The sequence below is a fragment of the Bos grunniens genome, chromosome 16 (assembly GCF_055505025.1).
Source record: "Bos grunniens cultivar Pamir isolate PY7600 chromosome 16, Bosgru_T2T1.0, whole genome shotgun sequence".
NCBI classification, from domain to species: domain Eukaryota; kingdom Metazoa; phylum Chordata; class Mammalia; order Artiodactyla; family Bovidae; genus Bos; species Bos grunniens.
Window position 1 is genome coordinate 14,951,712 of NC_141180.1, and position 15,891 is coordinate 14,967,602.

General features: G+C 42.4%; 1 protein-coding gene and 1 pseudogene across 2 annotated transcripts in view; one reads left to right on the forward strand and one right to left on the reverse strand.

Annotated features, from left to right (window-relative positions):
- The window catches only part of RNF2 (ring finger protein 2), a 44,727-nt gene extending 39,740 nt beyond the window's left edge, over nucleotides 1-4,987 (reverse strand). For both annotated transcript variants that reach the window (XM_086343403.1, XM_086343404.1), the window contains exon 1: nucleotides 4,895-4,987. The gene's annotated coding sequence lies outside the window, so the exon portion shown is untranslated. The remainder of the gene's footprint in view (nucleotides 1-4,894) is intronic.
- A 294-nt stretch (nucleotides 4,988-5,281) lies between these two features.
- The window catches only part of LOC147356209 (small ribosomal subunit protein eS4, X isoform-like), a 57,898-nt pseudogene continuing 47,288 nt past the window's right edge, over nucleotides 5,282-15,891 (forward strand).

A 15,891-nucleotide genomic window follows, 5' to 3' on the forward strand; every position in this document is an offset into this window, starting at 1 on the left:
CCAATTACTTTCAGCTTTCAATTCTCACATCTATTAAATCATAACACTCTAGCCAAACTATTTGCTCATGACCCTGGAAGGAGGAAACAATGTCTACAAAGGTAATGAGCAATACTTTAATCCCCATTATCCACTGCAAAAATAACTATTTCTCAAACATCTTCTAGGTGTGAAGTACTAAGCTAGGCTAAAAGTGCAGAGAAAACGATGGTCTTTATAATCTAAAAAAATAAAGCAAAGAGAAATACTTAACTAAAGACAATAACTGCATGATAAAATTAAGGCATCTCAGAGGAATGGCTTTCATAGGACATCAAACGGAATGAACTTGGGTTTGATCAAAACACCAAACAAAAATAGTGGTCATTAGGTTTAGCTGGGAAAAGAGGCAAGTAGGCTGCTTGTCCTCTGGATTCCCAAAGCACATCATTTATGTATTATTGCATTTAACACTCTGTACAGAAGTTTGTCATCTCCGCTTAGATTGTAAATTCCTCAAGAACAGAGACTTTATTCAATTCACTTTTATATTCCTAATTCCTAGCAGAGGATCTGGCACACAGAAGATAATCAGTAAATGTTTTTTTAAGCAGGCGAGGTAAGGACAGGATTCCCTATCTAAATTATTTTAATCTGTATTACTTGTACAGGTCATTTACTCCTCGTCTCTACTCCAAAATCACCACTCGAGACTGCTCTGTGGTGCTGGGCTGAGACTGTGCAATTGCATTTCACCAACTCTTCTGCCAGGGGAGGTCCGTGTTAGGCTTTGCCAATGGAGGTAAGAAAGCAGTAGAAGGGCTGAGAGGACCTCCTTCTAGTCACTGGCAGCAACAATTGGTTCCAGCCTCCAGCTTCTTTCAGTATTCCCCAGAACTAGCCTCAACAGCAGCTCAACAAGGCTGACCTCAAAAGTTCAGAACTAGGCCAATAGAACCTCTTCTCCGAGCTCTTTGACTGATTACTATAATGTTCTCTTTCTGCTCTTACATTCATCTAACCATCTCCCTGTATTCTGTTCAAACTCCTATTGAACTTTCTATTTTGTCTATTGGACACTAATACCCTGTTCTAACTGCTCTCCTCTGAGATAGATATCTTGTTGCTTTATTTAAGGGGAAAGTAAAGGAACTTTGAAATTATTCCTACAGATAAAACATATTTTAGAAAGAATAATGCCAAGCCCTTTAAATTTGTGTGTTACATTGTAACACAAATATCACTTAACTTTTGCAATTTAAACTATCCAGCATGCAAAGAAACACACAAAAAAGAGAGAGGAAATGAGAAATATTTAAACAGTTCAGGCTATTCCAAGCACACCCGCCACGTTCTCTCAGAACACAGGCATCCTAGAAAAAATGAGAGTACAGCCGATCTGCGACTCCGACTCCTCGGTGGTCTCAGTTCCCATAAGCCTCTCCTAGAATGAGCATGACGACATGCTGAATGTGATTCTTAAGTTTAAGGATTTTCTTTTTATTTGCTGTGTTCAACATGGCCCATAGTGCAGGCTGACTACTTCATCTAGTGTTCAGCAAAAGAAACAGCATTCTTCCAAAACTAAAGCTGAACTGAACTTACTGGTATGTTTTTCCCATCCTGAGAGATTTCAAGCATAATTTTTTTTATTATATGTGATTTTCATTTTACACATTGACTTTAGAAGCAAACTTCTTCATAAAATACAACTCCATGCTACAGCAGAGACACAGAAAGAAATCCGTCCTGCAGGAGCCCCAAATCAATACAACTGGTGAAAACAAATGACCAAAATATTTTGATATTTTTATATGGTTTGTTACTTCATTTAATAAGATGTCCTCACTAGACAATTTAATCTGAGGTTAATTTCGAAAATAATTTTTCATTATTGTACTTAATAAACTGAATTTTTAAAATTACGACAAAATGGCAGATAGTAGAGAAAAGGCAAACTCAAGCAATAAGAATCTTTCTCAGAATTCTTAGTAATGTATTTATATAGCTCCTGAGCATCCAAAAAAAGTATCACTAGGCCCAGATATATTAGTCCACCTCTGCTGCCTATTAACCATAAGACAAAAGAGAAGTGAAAAAAATTTTAAACTTGAAAGTTCCACTGGAATTCCTCCACACAGCATAAAAACGGAGAGTGGGCCACCTGCTCGCTTAGCACCTATAAAGTCGGGGACTCATCACCTAGTTCCTGCCTATGGACATAATAACACTAGTTGCTACTTAACTGCCAAAAGTTTTGTTACCACAGTCAGTATATCTATGTAAAATCAACCAAGCTCTATGCCTAACAAGGGACACCAGAGGACCTGTTTGACACATGAGGTAGAAAAAATGAAAAATCTGATGGGGGAACAGACAGGATATCTCAACCTACAGAGAATGGACAGGGTAAATTTTACTGTACCTCTGTACTCAAATTATACCAGGATCTACTCATTTCAATGCAAACAATCATTCAATACGTTGCTATAATAACTTGTTGATATAAGGTTTCAGAGATGAAAAAAATCAGGAAATTAAATAACTAGTGTCTGACGACAATGTCTTCCACAACATGTCTAACAAACAACACTAATTAAAAATCAAGTGTAGATCTGTACACCAGCAGTCTATATAATCTTACAGTGCTTTCCCTTTTTTAAAAACTGTAAACTGTGATGCATTGTCTAGTTTCCCCAGATTTAACAAGCCAGTGAATACAAAATTCTGAATGCTTTAAATCATATCAGAAACACAGCCATGATTTTAATAAAGTGCTTTTTAATGTTAGCTCACTTCTCTCGCTGGAAGGAATTATGCTTCTGTGCTAATGTATAGAAATGAAACTGTCACTGAAACATCTGGTTATATATTATTCATTAGACATATATCACCTTTACTCCAAAGACTGCATAATATAAACACAAACCACAAATAAATCAAGTTAAAGAGATAGACCTGACACCACATGCTGAAGGTCAGTGATAGACAAATGAAATTCCAAAGATGTTTGCTGACCTGCTCCATATTTCTCTCCTCACAAACCTGGGAGCTAGCAGTCTGAGAGTTCCAACAGGCAGAGGAAAAACTCAAAATTCTCAGTATGCTGAATGTCTGCATTGTCTACATTATGTTAATGGTTCTAATTTAAAATTTTTCTATGCAGCACATTTGAGAACCATCAGCATATTTTTCTAATACTCAAGCCCACTAGCCTATTCTGGCAGTTGTCCTTCATAAATTCTTCACTTCACTCTCACACCTACTATAATGAACCTCAAATGTGTATTCCACAAAGGTACCTGAAGAAATATCACCAACCCTTAGAAAAAGTAAGGGGCCATATTTGCTGCGCTAGCCTTGGAAAATGAAGTCTTACATACCCATTGTTTTATTAAAAATTACGTTAAACGTACAAACAAGATTTTTTAAAAATACCTGTTGATTGTGACAAGTAGAAATTTTAGGGGGAAAAGGCAATAACTAAGAGTCATATTGCTGCCATTTAAATTCTTGATAAATCAAAGAATGAAATAACCACTTTAAAAACACAAGTTCTACTACCAATCTGAGTTATTAAAATATTCAAAAACTACACTCTTTTGCAAGTGAGGAAAGTAAATTCTCTGCCAATTATACTAAGTATTCTAGCCGATCATCGTGGAACTACAAAAAGGAGATAATGCAATGCAAATCACACATAATTAGTTTTCAACATAATTCTCAGTCTGAAACACTGAAATCATGTCTCAGTTTTTTTAATTTTTAAAAGAAATAAAGCATACTACGAAAAGGCCGAATGCAAACCTATCCTGTTCACCGCAAACCAATCTTTACACACCTCCGAGGAACCTGACATTCTCAAACCATTTAACCACGTTAAAGGCACACATTCTCTAAAACTTGGGAGACCCAGGCAGTAGAAACCCAAAAAAGGTTTCAAGGAGATAAGCCTGTAAGTGGTCTTCGGGTCCCCCCCAAAATAATCGCAATGAACCTCAAAGTTTTAGCTCAATTTTTTTTTTTTTTTTTACTAACAGTAGCTCTGAGAGCAGGGAGACGGCTTCACTAGGAGGGAAACGACCTGACAACCCGGACGAGGGCTCCCCGGCGACACTCGGGGCCAAAGCTCTCGCGTGCAAGACGGGGTTCAAAACGCGAAGCTTCCATCAGGAACAAACCCAGACGCCCCCTCCCCCCTCGACTCCTCCGGGGCACCCTCGCGGGTTTGAGAGCGCAGCAACAGATACTCCCGAGCAGGCAGGCGGCACTCCAGGAATGTTTTCACCAGGAGGGGTCTCCCCGCCGCCTACAGGGAACCCCGACGCCAAGGAGCGCCTCGACACGCCAACCCCGACTCCAGCACCCCGGGGGGAGAGCGGGCTCGGCACACAAAGCGCCCCTACCCCACCCTCACAGCGCGGACACACACACCACACACACACCCCCGGCCGCGAGGGGGAAGCCCGAGGGGGAAAACCCTGCATTCCACGCGGTTCGTCTCCGGAGAGGGGCCGCGGAGAGGCTGGGGGCCCCGCCGGCCCAGGGAGCCGATGGGGTGCCGCAGCGTAGCCCCGGCCTCCGCGCAGAGCTAGCGGCGGGCGGTTCGCACGAAGGAAGGAATCCCCGAGCTTCGCCCACGGGGGGTCCTCCTCAAGCCGGACTCCCACCCCCGCCAAGACCCTCGAAGAAACGCAAACAATGAGAAGCCGCCTTCCCCCGCCATCCCCGCCCCGACAGCGGCCGGGGGCGGCGGCGCCATCTCCCCTCACACCCCCGCGGATACACACACCCGCCCCCCCCTCAGCTCCGGCCCCGGCGCGGCCGTCAGCGGCCCGCAGCCCCGCCGAGCTGACGCGCGGCCGAAAGCGCCGCGCCCGCGCCCCCTCGCCTCCCCGCGCGTCCCTCGCCTCACCGGCTCCTGCCCCAACCCGGGGCTCCGCGGGCCGCGGCCGGAGCGAGACTCGGGCACAAGCCGCCGGCGCCGCCGCACAATATGGCGAGCCTCGGCTTCCGCAATGGAGCTCGGGAAATACAACAGGGGCCGCTCAATATTCATGAGAGACCGAGGGGAAGCCGGCTTGGCCGGCGCGGCGGGGAGGGCGGGAAGGAGCGGGCGGGCGGGCGAGGGGGCGGAGGCGCGGGACGGGGACGTGCGCGGCGCGGGGAGGCCCGCGGCGCGAGGGGAGGGGGCGCCGCCGCGTGCTGCCGGGAGCGCCCGAGCCGCCGCCCCGCCCCGGGCCGCCCGGCCCCGCCCCTCGGCGCCCTCCGCGGGGCGACGCGGCCCCCGGGCAACGCCCGGATGACGGCGGCGCCACCTCGTTCTCGGCGCTCTCTCTCCTTGAGCTCTCCTGACCCTGCCTGCGCCCCTCACTGCGCCTCCCTGGCCCGCTGCTGGGGTTCGCGCTCGCACTCCTGCTCTCGCCCGAGACTGCCTCCTGTTCTTACACCCATCCCACTCGGTAGACGTCCTCGTCAGGCTTTCACCTCTAGAACTTCACCTGAACTTCGGCACTCTGCCTTCCCCACCCCACAGCAACGCTTACACACACTTTCCGTCCTTGCAGAGTGAACCAGCAAGACCCAATTCCAGGGGAAGCGACCTTCAATGCTAAGCGTGTATTCTTGGACGTCTGTAAGCGTTCTCCTGGTTCTCATCGGTTTACTTACCTTGCGGCTGTTTGAATCCTTCCTCAGCCCCTCCCAGTATTATCTTCTGAGTTTGAGAATAAGTGATAGATGTAACAGATGTAGTCGTTACCTAAAACACAACCAATTAGTCTATCACCAAGTATATAAAATGTGAATAGATTACGCTACAAACTGAAATAAAGAGTTCCTGATCGCAAGATGTACTATTGGTGAGATGATCTGTTCTCTTGAAAAATAACCAACAATTTCAGGTAGTAAACTGAAGTCACTTGGAACAGGAAGGAAGGGAGTGCACTGAGAATTGGGCAAACTAGGTTTATAGCCTCCAATGTGTCTCTTAACTGTGTGACTTAACTAAAGAACATAATTGTTCTGGACTTTACTTTCCTCAGTTGCAGAATGAGAGGATTGTGTTGAATGATTCTTAGGTCCTTTCCAGCTTTTGAACTCTCTAAACTCTCTACAAGCAATGCCAAATAAATGGTATGAATTTACATAAGATTTGGGGAAAGAAAAGGATCAATTCTAGCTGGTGTGTTAGCGAAGATTTCCTGAGGAGCTCGGAGCTGAGTAGGACTGTGAGGGATAGCTTTGGATAAGTAGAAAGAAAACAGGCGTTAAAATATTTAAGACAATGCATCATTTGCCCTACCTAACAATCCATTAAGATAAACAAGAGCAAAACCAGAGACTTAAAACTTCCACTTACTATCTAAGGCTTTAAATAAGAAATGACAATTCTCAGACTCTACAAGCCCTTCAAGGTTAAGCTGTTTTTCCAATGTGGAACAAAAAAAAAAAGAAAAAATCAGGAATGCTCCTGCCTCTCCCTTCCTGTAAGGGTCCACTTTCTAGAGAGAATGCAGTTGCAGAAGTGTCTCCCTTCTTTGTTCACAACTGCATGTGTCATCGCATTAATGCTGTTCATAATTCAGAACATTTTACTCTAGTGAAAATATATGCAAATAATACGTGGTGAGGTTATGATTTTGAGAATGAACTTTGTAAAAAAAAAAAAGCACAGGAATTTTATGGATAAAAGCTAAAATAGTACTTTAAAAAGATTGACTAGAGAATTAGTAGAAAAATGGAAAAGTTATGGGATGTCTGGATTAAATGTGATTAACAAGCTAGACCTCAGGCTGGCATCCTTAATTTGAAAGACACTACTGACAGATTAATGGAGCTCGTATTATCTATTTTATCTCTTCCTCAAAAACTTGGACTGAGAGTGTTATGGAAGTCCCCTGACTACATTAATCAGGAAAGGCTATATTATGGTACAGTAGCAGACACCTCATCTCCCAAATCTTCATGCCTTAGCACACCAGAAGTTTATTGCTTGTTCATGATTCTTGTGAATCGGGCTTATTCTATTCCAGTCACTCCAGGAACCAGATTGGCAGAGAGGTCACCCAGAACACAGCAACTGAGTCTCTGTGACAGAGGAAGAAAGTGACTGAAGAATCCCTATGAACTTTTCACATCCTTAGGTTTGGAAGCAAAGGTCATGGCCAAAACTAGTTACGTAGCCTCCTCCATCTTCACAGGGACTGAGTCCCTAAACTGAGGCTGAACGGAGTTCAGGAGAGGTGGTGATACCTGTGGACAACACTAATGTCAGTCACCCTGAGCCCACCAGTTCATTTCTAGATATTATGGAAAAGCTCTACGTTTTATTTCGTAACACTGGCTCTCTTGAATGCCTTCAAGAAAGGTATGTTTTCAAAAAAAGAAAAAAACCTCACTGTACTTGTTAAGAGTTGACTATCATATAAACAGAATGCACTTTTCATCTTTCTTCCGCCTTTTAAAATTGTATTGTACATTAAATCAATGTCAAGTCCATAGTCAGTCTATCAATAGTGGTTTGACATATCCAGCCTAATTCTTTTTGCTATTTTTTGACCCGACGTAAAGGTCACCACTTTCTAAAACATTTCCTATTAACACTCTCCCCTCTTGTTAAAGTAGTAATTATGTTTTAATCAGGAAGACACTAAATTAATACTATATAATACAAGTATTTTAGGTGGATGACTAGATGATTTCTAGTTAGAAAGTTCCTTTTCCCTCAAAACTTTAAAAGTAGTACCCTGTTAATCACATGCTGAATTGGGTAGACATCTCTGATCACAAAAATCACCTCTTCCCTGGTTTTCTGTTACGGTGATACTGCAAACTGAGATTAGTTCAGCTTGGTCAACTTTTGTTGACCAAAAGTATTAGCACATAGTAGATGTGCTAATACTTTTGCACAGGTAGCACAAGTAGATTCCAAGTGCTTGAAATAAAGATGTTAATATTAACTAGGATACAAGTTCCTTGGGAGCAGAAATCTTGTTTATAAGAAAAAAAGTGTATATCTAGCACGATGTTTGGCATATAGTAGATGCTGAATAAATAGGCATTAAGAGAATGAAAGACTGGGAATCTTTGATCCCAGTGTGTATATGAAGTAGAATAGTTCATATGATCTTGGTATGTCTCACTTTACTGCATAAGAGCAGATATTTTTTATCAGAATTGCATTTAGTCCCCTAGAGGCTTTCTCTACTTAGACAGTTTGTCTTAAATGGAAATTCTTGCCTGCCTATTCTATATCCACCCCATGGATTTTTTTTTTTCAGCTGTGCTCCAGATATCTAATTGTTACCTGCTAATCTGAGATGAAGATTGCAGTCCATCAGCATTTAATGATTTAATTATCAGTCCCTATGCTTTTGAACTGTGGTGTTGGAGAAGACTCTTGAGAGTCCCTTGGACTGCAAGGAGATCCAACCAGTCCATTCTGAAGGAGATCAGCCCTGGGATTTCTTTGGAAGGAATGATGCTAAAGCTGAAACTCCAGTACTTTGGCCACCTCATGCAAAGAGTTGACTCATTGGAAAAGACTCTGATGCTGGGAGGGATTGGGGGCAGGAGGAGAAGAGGATGACAGAGGATGAGATGGCTGGATGGCATCACTGACTCAATGGACATGAGTCTGAGTGAACTCCTGGAGTTGGTGATGGACAGGGAGGCCTGGCGTGCTGTGATTCATGGGGTCGCAAAGAGTTGGACACGACTGAGCGACTGATCTGATCTGAAGAAGCTATAGGGACTTCCTTGGTGGTCCAGTGGTTAAGAATACACCTTGCATTGCAGGAGATGTGGGTTCAATCCCTGGTCAGGGAACTAAGATTCCACATGCCGCAGAGCAACTAAGCCCCTGAGCTGCGATACTGAGCCCAGGTGCCACAACTAGAGTCCGAATGCAACAAAGATCCCACATGGCACAACAAAGACCTAACATATCTAGATAATAAATTTAAAAAAAATATATGTGCTTGATTGCACATATTTTTTAAAAGAGGATTATATATATAAGCTGTAATATATATATATATATCACAGTTTATCAAACACTTTTACAGTCATTATTTCACTGACTCTTCAGAACAGTTCTCCAAGGTATTATTCCTACTTCACGGAAGAGGAAAATGTCACTTCTGTGGGTAACTAACTGTCCCAAACATTGAGCTCATAGCAGAGCTGAGACTCAAAGCTGGGCATCTGACTCCAAGTCCAGGCTACACTCCATGATGCCACCTATGCCTTCCCTCTCTGTGCTACATACGCAGCTCCAGCATTTTTCTTCTTTCTAATGGGTAAGCAGGCTGAGACAAACACCTCCACAGAGGTGCTCTCAACACTAGTGTTTATTCCAAGCATTTAATCATCAGTGTGGTTCATTTTAAAGAAGCTAGAGACAATGCTATATATAATAGATGCTATATATAATAGTATATGAAGCTGACCTGTTGACAGAAAATCATCAGGTTTTGTTTTTGTTTTCTTAGAAAAGTTACATAAGAAAACAAAACTGAAAGGTAGGTTAAAGGACTGGAATATATTGAGATTTAATCACTATAAGAAAACAAAAACAAAACCTGAATCTGCTTGCCAGTGCAGGAGATACAAGAGATACTGCTTGGATTCCTGGGTCAGGAAGATCCCCTGGAGGAGGGCATGGCAACCCACTCCAGTATTCTTACCTGAAGAATCCCATGGACAGAGGACCCTGGCAGACAACAGTCCTACTGCTGCTGCTGCTAAGTTGCTTCAGTCGTGTTCGACTCTGTGGGACCCCATAGATGGCAGCCCACCAGGCTCCCCTGTCCCTGGGATTCTCCAGGCAAGAATACTGGAGTGGGTCGCCATTTCCTTTTCCAGTGCATGGAAGTGAAAAGTGAAAGTGAAGTCTCTCAGTCATGTCCAATTCTTCGTGACCCCATGGACTGTAGCCTACCAAGCTCCTCCATCCATGGAATTCTCCTGGCAAGAGTACTGCAGTGGGTTGCCATTTCCTTCTCCCGGCAATAGTCCATGGGGCACAGAGACTCAGACACAACTGAGCAACTGGGTGCACACACACATACACATTTATAATATAATTTTCAAGGGATTCCCTGGTGGCTTAGAAGTAAAGAATTCGCCTGCTAATGCAAGAGACGCCTGTTCAGTCCCTGAGTTGGTTAGATCCCCTGGAGAAGGAAATGGCAACGCCCTCCAGTATTCTTGGCTGAGAAATCCCATGGACACCACCACCACCACCACCATAATTGTCAAACTACATCTACCAGCATCTTTATTTGCCATCTTTTAGATTTGTTGTGCTTTCTTTGAAAGGGTGAAATTAAGTAGGAACGTTGTAGGAAGGCCTAAAGAGACCTGTAATTCAAGGTGGCTTCAGGAAGCAGGCAACTCGAGATTTACTACCTCTTCAGCTGAAAAAATATAGCTCTAGCCACAAGCTTTAGTGAAGTTTTATTTGTATTTCAACATAGTGCGTTTCTTTTTGTGACACTTCCCTTGGTGTTTTAGTTCATTGTTCCTTTTTATATTCCCAAGACAATCAAAATAATTGGTGCTACTCTTAACTGTTCAGCTTAGAGTTAAACAGATTAAATGAGATGGGCTAGTTAAGCTTTGGGGGAGAACTAAATACTATTGCTATTTCCCTCCTATGGAGACTTGGAATGGTATTTTATATGTCGCAGATGTGGCCACATTCTGCCTAACATCTGTTAGTGCATTTTATTAAAATAATGAACTAGCATGTGTTTGAAAAGTCAAAAGAATGAATAAAAGTTTTCATTCTGATGCAGCCTGACTAGCCAACTGTTTCTTTGTAGTTAATAATGGAGGGTACTATTGTGATATCCAACTTGATATATAAAATAAAGTGTGATTTAATAATTACTGGCTTTAGTTTTCTAATATAAAGTAAGTTTATTCTATTCAAACAAACTTTGTAAGTTTTTTTCCTTTCAAAATGTTTACTGCAAGCGGTGAGAACTGTGCCTTGACGTTGATCTAGGAACACCAAGAATAATCCTGGAAACTAACAAGGAATAGATAATTAAGATCAAAACTTAGAACTAAAATGGATATTTCTCTAGAAAAGAAGGCTGAAAGAGCCCCAGGGAAAAAGTACAGATGAAAAGTGTGAAATATTTAAATCAAGTTACAGCTTGTTCAAACTGCCCGTGTGGACATTTTAATTTTTCCCACGTAAAACAAGCCACGGAAGAATAGTTTTTGTGGGGTGAGAGAGTGGAGGGTAAAGACCCCTCTTATCTAACACATTTCTTGGAAATGTTTTTTAGTAAAGAATTTAAAAGAACTGCTAAATCCCAAGCAGACAAAGAAAATGTCTTTTTATTTTAGACTACATCAAGATGTAGAAAACTCTGCAGTATCCATCTGCTGAATCATTAGCATTTTATACTCCACAAAAGTAAACCATTTACATATGCATCAAAGAACATACTGAAGTAGGTTATAATTCAGGTAAATATGAAAACCATTCTGGTCAACCAAGAATACCAAGGTTTTATGTGTTACATCCAGGAAGATATATTTTCTAAAGATTTTAGTCTGTAGAAAAATATTTGTTTTACGTTTCAGTGTAAACAGTGTATTGAAGAACCATTAACTTATAGTATTATTTTCGTTTCAGGTGTACAACTTGGTGTTCTGATGTTTTTATAGACTGCATACCATAAATATTATGAAATATTGACTGTATTCCCTGTGTTGTACAATGCATCTCTGTGACTTATTTATAGCTACTAGTTTGTACCTCTTAATTCTTTTACTTGTTCTGCCCATTCCTCACCCGCACCTCTCTGGAAACGCCTCGTTCGCTCTATCTGTGAGTCTGTTTCTATTTTATCATATTTGTTAGCTCGTCTTGTTTTTTAGATTCACCGAGGAACCAGAGATCAAATTACCAACATCCTTTGGATCATTGAGAAAGCAAGAGAGTTCCAGAAAAACATCTACTTCTACTTTATTGACTGTACCAAAGCCTTTGACTGTGTGGACCACAACAAACTCTGCAAAATTCTGAAAGAGATGAGAATACCAGACCACCTGACCTGCCTCTTGAGAAATCTGTATGAAGGTCAGGAAGCAACAGTTAGAACTGGAAGTGGAAAAACAGACTGGTTCCAAATAGGAAAAGGAGTACATCAAGGCTGTGTATTGTCACCCTGCTTATTTAAGTTATATGCAGAGTACATCATGAGAAATGCTGGGCTGGAGGAAGCACAAGCTGGAATCAAGATTGCCTGAGAAATATCAACAACCTCAGACATGCAGATGACACCACCCTTATGGCTGAAAACGAAGAAGAACTGAAGAGCCTCTTGATGAAAGTGAAAGCGAAGAGTGAAAAAATTGGCTTAAAACTCAACATTCAGAAAACGAAGATCATGGCATCTGGTCCCATCACTTCACAGCAAATAGATGGGAAACCAGTGGAAACAGTGACAGACTATTTTGGGGGGCTCCAAAATCACTGCAGATGGTGACTGCAGCCATGAAATTAAAAGTTGCTTACTCCTTGGAAGAAAAACCATGACCAACCTAGACAGCATACGAAAAAGCAGAGACATTACTTTGCCAACAAAGGCTCATCTAGTCAAGGCTGTGGTTTTTCCAAGAAAGCTGAGCGCTGAAAAATTAATGCTTTTGAACTGTGGTGTTGGAGAAGACTCTTGAGAGTCCCCTGGACTACAAGGAGATCCAACCAGTCCATCCTAAAGGAAATCAGTCCTGAATATTCATTGGAAGGACTGATGCTGAAGCTGAAACTCCAATTCTTTGGCCACCTGATGCGAAGAGTTGACTCATTTGAAAAGAGTCAAGTGAGTGATGTTGGGAAAGATTGAAAGCAGGAAGAGGAGAGGACGATAGAGGATGAGATGATTGGACGACATCACCGACTCAATGGACATGAGTTTGAGTAAACTCCAGGAGTTGGTGATGGACAGGGAGGCCTGGCGTTCTGCAGTCCATGGGGTTGCAGAGTCAGACACGACTGAGTGACTGAACTGAACTGAACTGAAAGGAAAATACACAGTATTTGTTTTTCTTTGTCTGACTTATTTCACTAAGCATAACACCTTCCAGGTCCATCCATGTTGTTGCAAATAGCAATATTTCATCTTTTTATGGCTAATATTCAATTGTGTATATTGTTTCATCATTTTTAAATAGACACACTTCATAAGTAATGCTTATAAGATCAGAATTGACTGTGATTCCTTAAGAATTTTAAGTTCTGCCACATATGGGGTAAGATAAAATAAAGGTAGCTGCAAAAGAATCTTTTTGTTATAGTATCTTGTAAAGAACATATGAGTGGCCTAACCCACCTAGTTCTGTCTCTCCCCAATACTCATTCATCCTCTGATCTAATTATGTTTTGTTCTAGAACAGTATTGATGTTCGAAGTTAGTGGATTTCTAATTCCTTGACCTCTTGATCCTTAGTCTCCTGTTTCACTTTTTTTTTTTTTATGGTATTATCCTATGGATCCTTTCTTGTTTTTTACTTTTTCACTCAACATTGTTTTTATTTATTTATTTATTTTTGACCATGCTGGGTCTTCACTGCTGCACACGGGCTTTCTCTAGTTGTGGCAGGCAGGGGCCACCCTCCAGTTGTGGGGCATGGGCTTCTCACTGTGGTGGCTTCTCACTGTTGTGGGGCACAGGCTCTAGGTTTGTGAGCTCAGCAGTTGTGGCGCACAGGCTTAGTTGTCCTGTGGCATATGGGATCTTCCTGGACCAGGGATTGAACCCGTGTCCCATGCATTGGCAGGACGATTCTTTACCATCTGAGCCACAGGTGAAGCCAGGCAGGATGATTCTTAACCACTGGACCACTGTTTCACTTTTGGACTGTATCACATTAGCTTCCCTGATTTGACTCTCCCTTTCCTAAATTTGAAACACTACTCTGGGCCTGAGCTCAAAGGACAGCTCAAAGGACAGCTGTCCTTTCTTCTACATGATCTAGTTCCTAGCTATATGTCAGCCTATTCATTTCTTGACTTGTCTCTTTAGTTAGACTTGGCTATATTCTCATCCCAGCCCTTAATGTGGCTTGACACATAGTGATTACAAATGACATTACAGGAAGATGTCACAAATATAGCCTACAGACACCATGTCATTCATAGTATGGAAAAAAGGCCATCTCTGTCAACAGATACAGAAGATAGAGAGCTCTTTAGTGGAAAAGAACAGAGAAGCAATGAGTTTTCTATCTTTGGAACTGAATACCCCAGGAATAGTCTTGAGTAGGAATGTCATATGATATTGTTGCAGCTATTCAAAGAAAAGTTATGGCCAACAGGAAAGTTAGTTATCGGTGGCCTTTCAAGTCAAACTGCATTAGGATGTAGATTTTAAAGCCTTGTCAAAACACAGTAACATTCCATACCAAAAGTAGAAGTTTAAAATGCTATATTTAATCCTAAATTCCCACTGGAACGTGAAGTTTGCTGTTCTATTCAGTCACTAAGTCATGTCCAAATCTTTGCAACCCCATGGACTGCAGCATGCCAGGCTTCCCTGTCCTTCACTATCTCCCAGAGTTTGCTCAAATTCAAGTCCATCGAGTCAGGGATGCCATCCAACCATCTCGTCCTCTGTCGTCCCCTTCTCCTCCTGCCCTCAATCTTTCCCAGCATCAGGGTCTTTTCCAATGAGTCGGCTCTTCGCATCAGGTGGCCAAAGTATTGGAAGTTTGTGAAGTTTGACTAGTTCTCAGACCACATTTAGTGTCTCTCTCTCCCATACTTAGATTAGCAGTGTGCACGTATGTCCTCTCCCACACTGCAGAGTGAAAGCAGCAGGGGGCAAAATGTCATTGTTCACCTTTCAGCACCAGTCGTCATTCACACTTGACACAGTGTAATATATATATTGTGCTCATGCGCGGTCACTCAGTCATGTCCGACTCTTTGTGACCCCATGGACCGTAACCCGCCAGCCTCCTCTGTCCATGGGATTCCCCAGGAAAGAGTACTGGAGTGTGTAGCTGTTCTTTTTTTTCTCCAGGGGATCTTCCCGACCCAGGGATTGAACCCTGGTATCCTGCATTTCCTTCTCCCAGAATAAGGAAATGGCAACCCACTCCCCAGTATTCTTACCTGGAGAATCTCATGGACAGAGGAGCCTGGTGGGCTACAGTCCACGGGGTCGCAAAGAGTTGGACATGACTGAGCAACTAACACTCACTCACTCCTGCATTGCTGCCAGATTCTTTAGCATCTGAGCCACCAGGAAGCAATGAGGTAAAAAAAATAATTGCTCTAGATCAGGCATCATCAACAAACAGGAAAACAGAACTTGGAAATTCTTTACTTTGTTTCTAGAGATCTAGTAGTATCAGTCTCAGTCATGTCTGATTCTTTTGCGACCCCTGTGGACTGTAGCCACTAGCCTCCTCTGTCCATGGATTCCCCAAGCAAGAAAACTGGAGTGAGTTGCCATTTCCTTCTCCAGGGGATCTTCCCTACGCAGGGATTGAACCTGCATCTCCTGCATTGGCAGACAGATTCTTTATCACTCTGCCACCTGGAAAGTCCCATCTAGTAGTACAGAAGCCTTGAAACTCGGGGTTTCAAATGGCTTATTACTACACCTCAGTCTCTAGTTCCTTAAATATGCCTAACCCTTCCTGGTAATAATTTAAGCTAAACAGAGACCAATCAATGCTTATAGAGCCCTCAAATAGCAACTCTTTAAAAGAGTTCTAGGACCTGATTATCTTGGGATTCTCTTCTCCTCCTGCTAAATTATATCCCATGGTCTCTAGGTCAAATATCAGGTGTTGTTTGCTAATTAGACTCTGTAGTGCCCCCTTAAGAAATTCCTACTGATTTAGCATGTGATTTCAGGAAGCAATTACAAATTATAA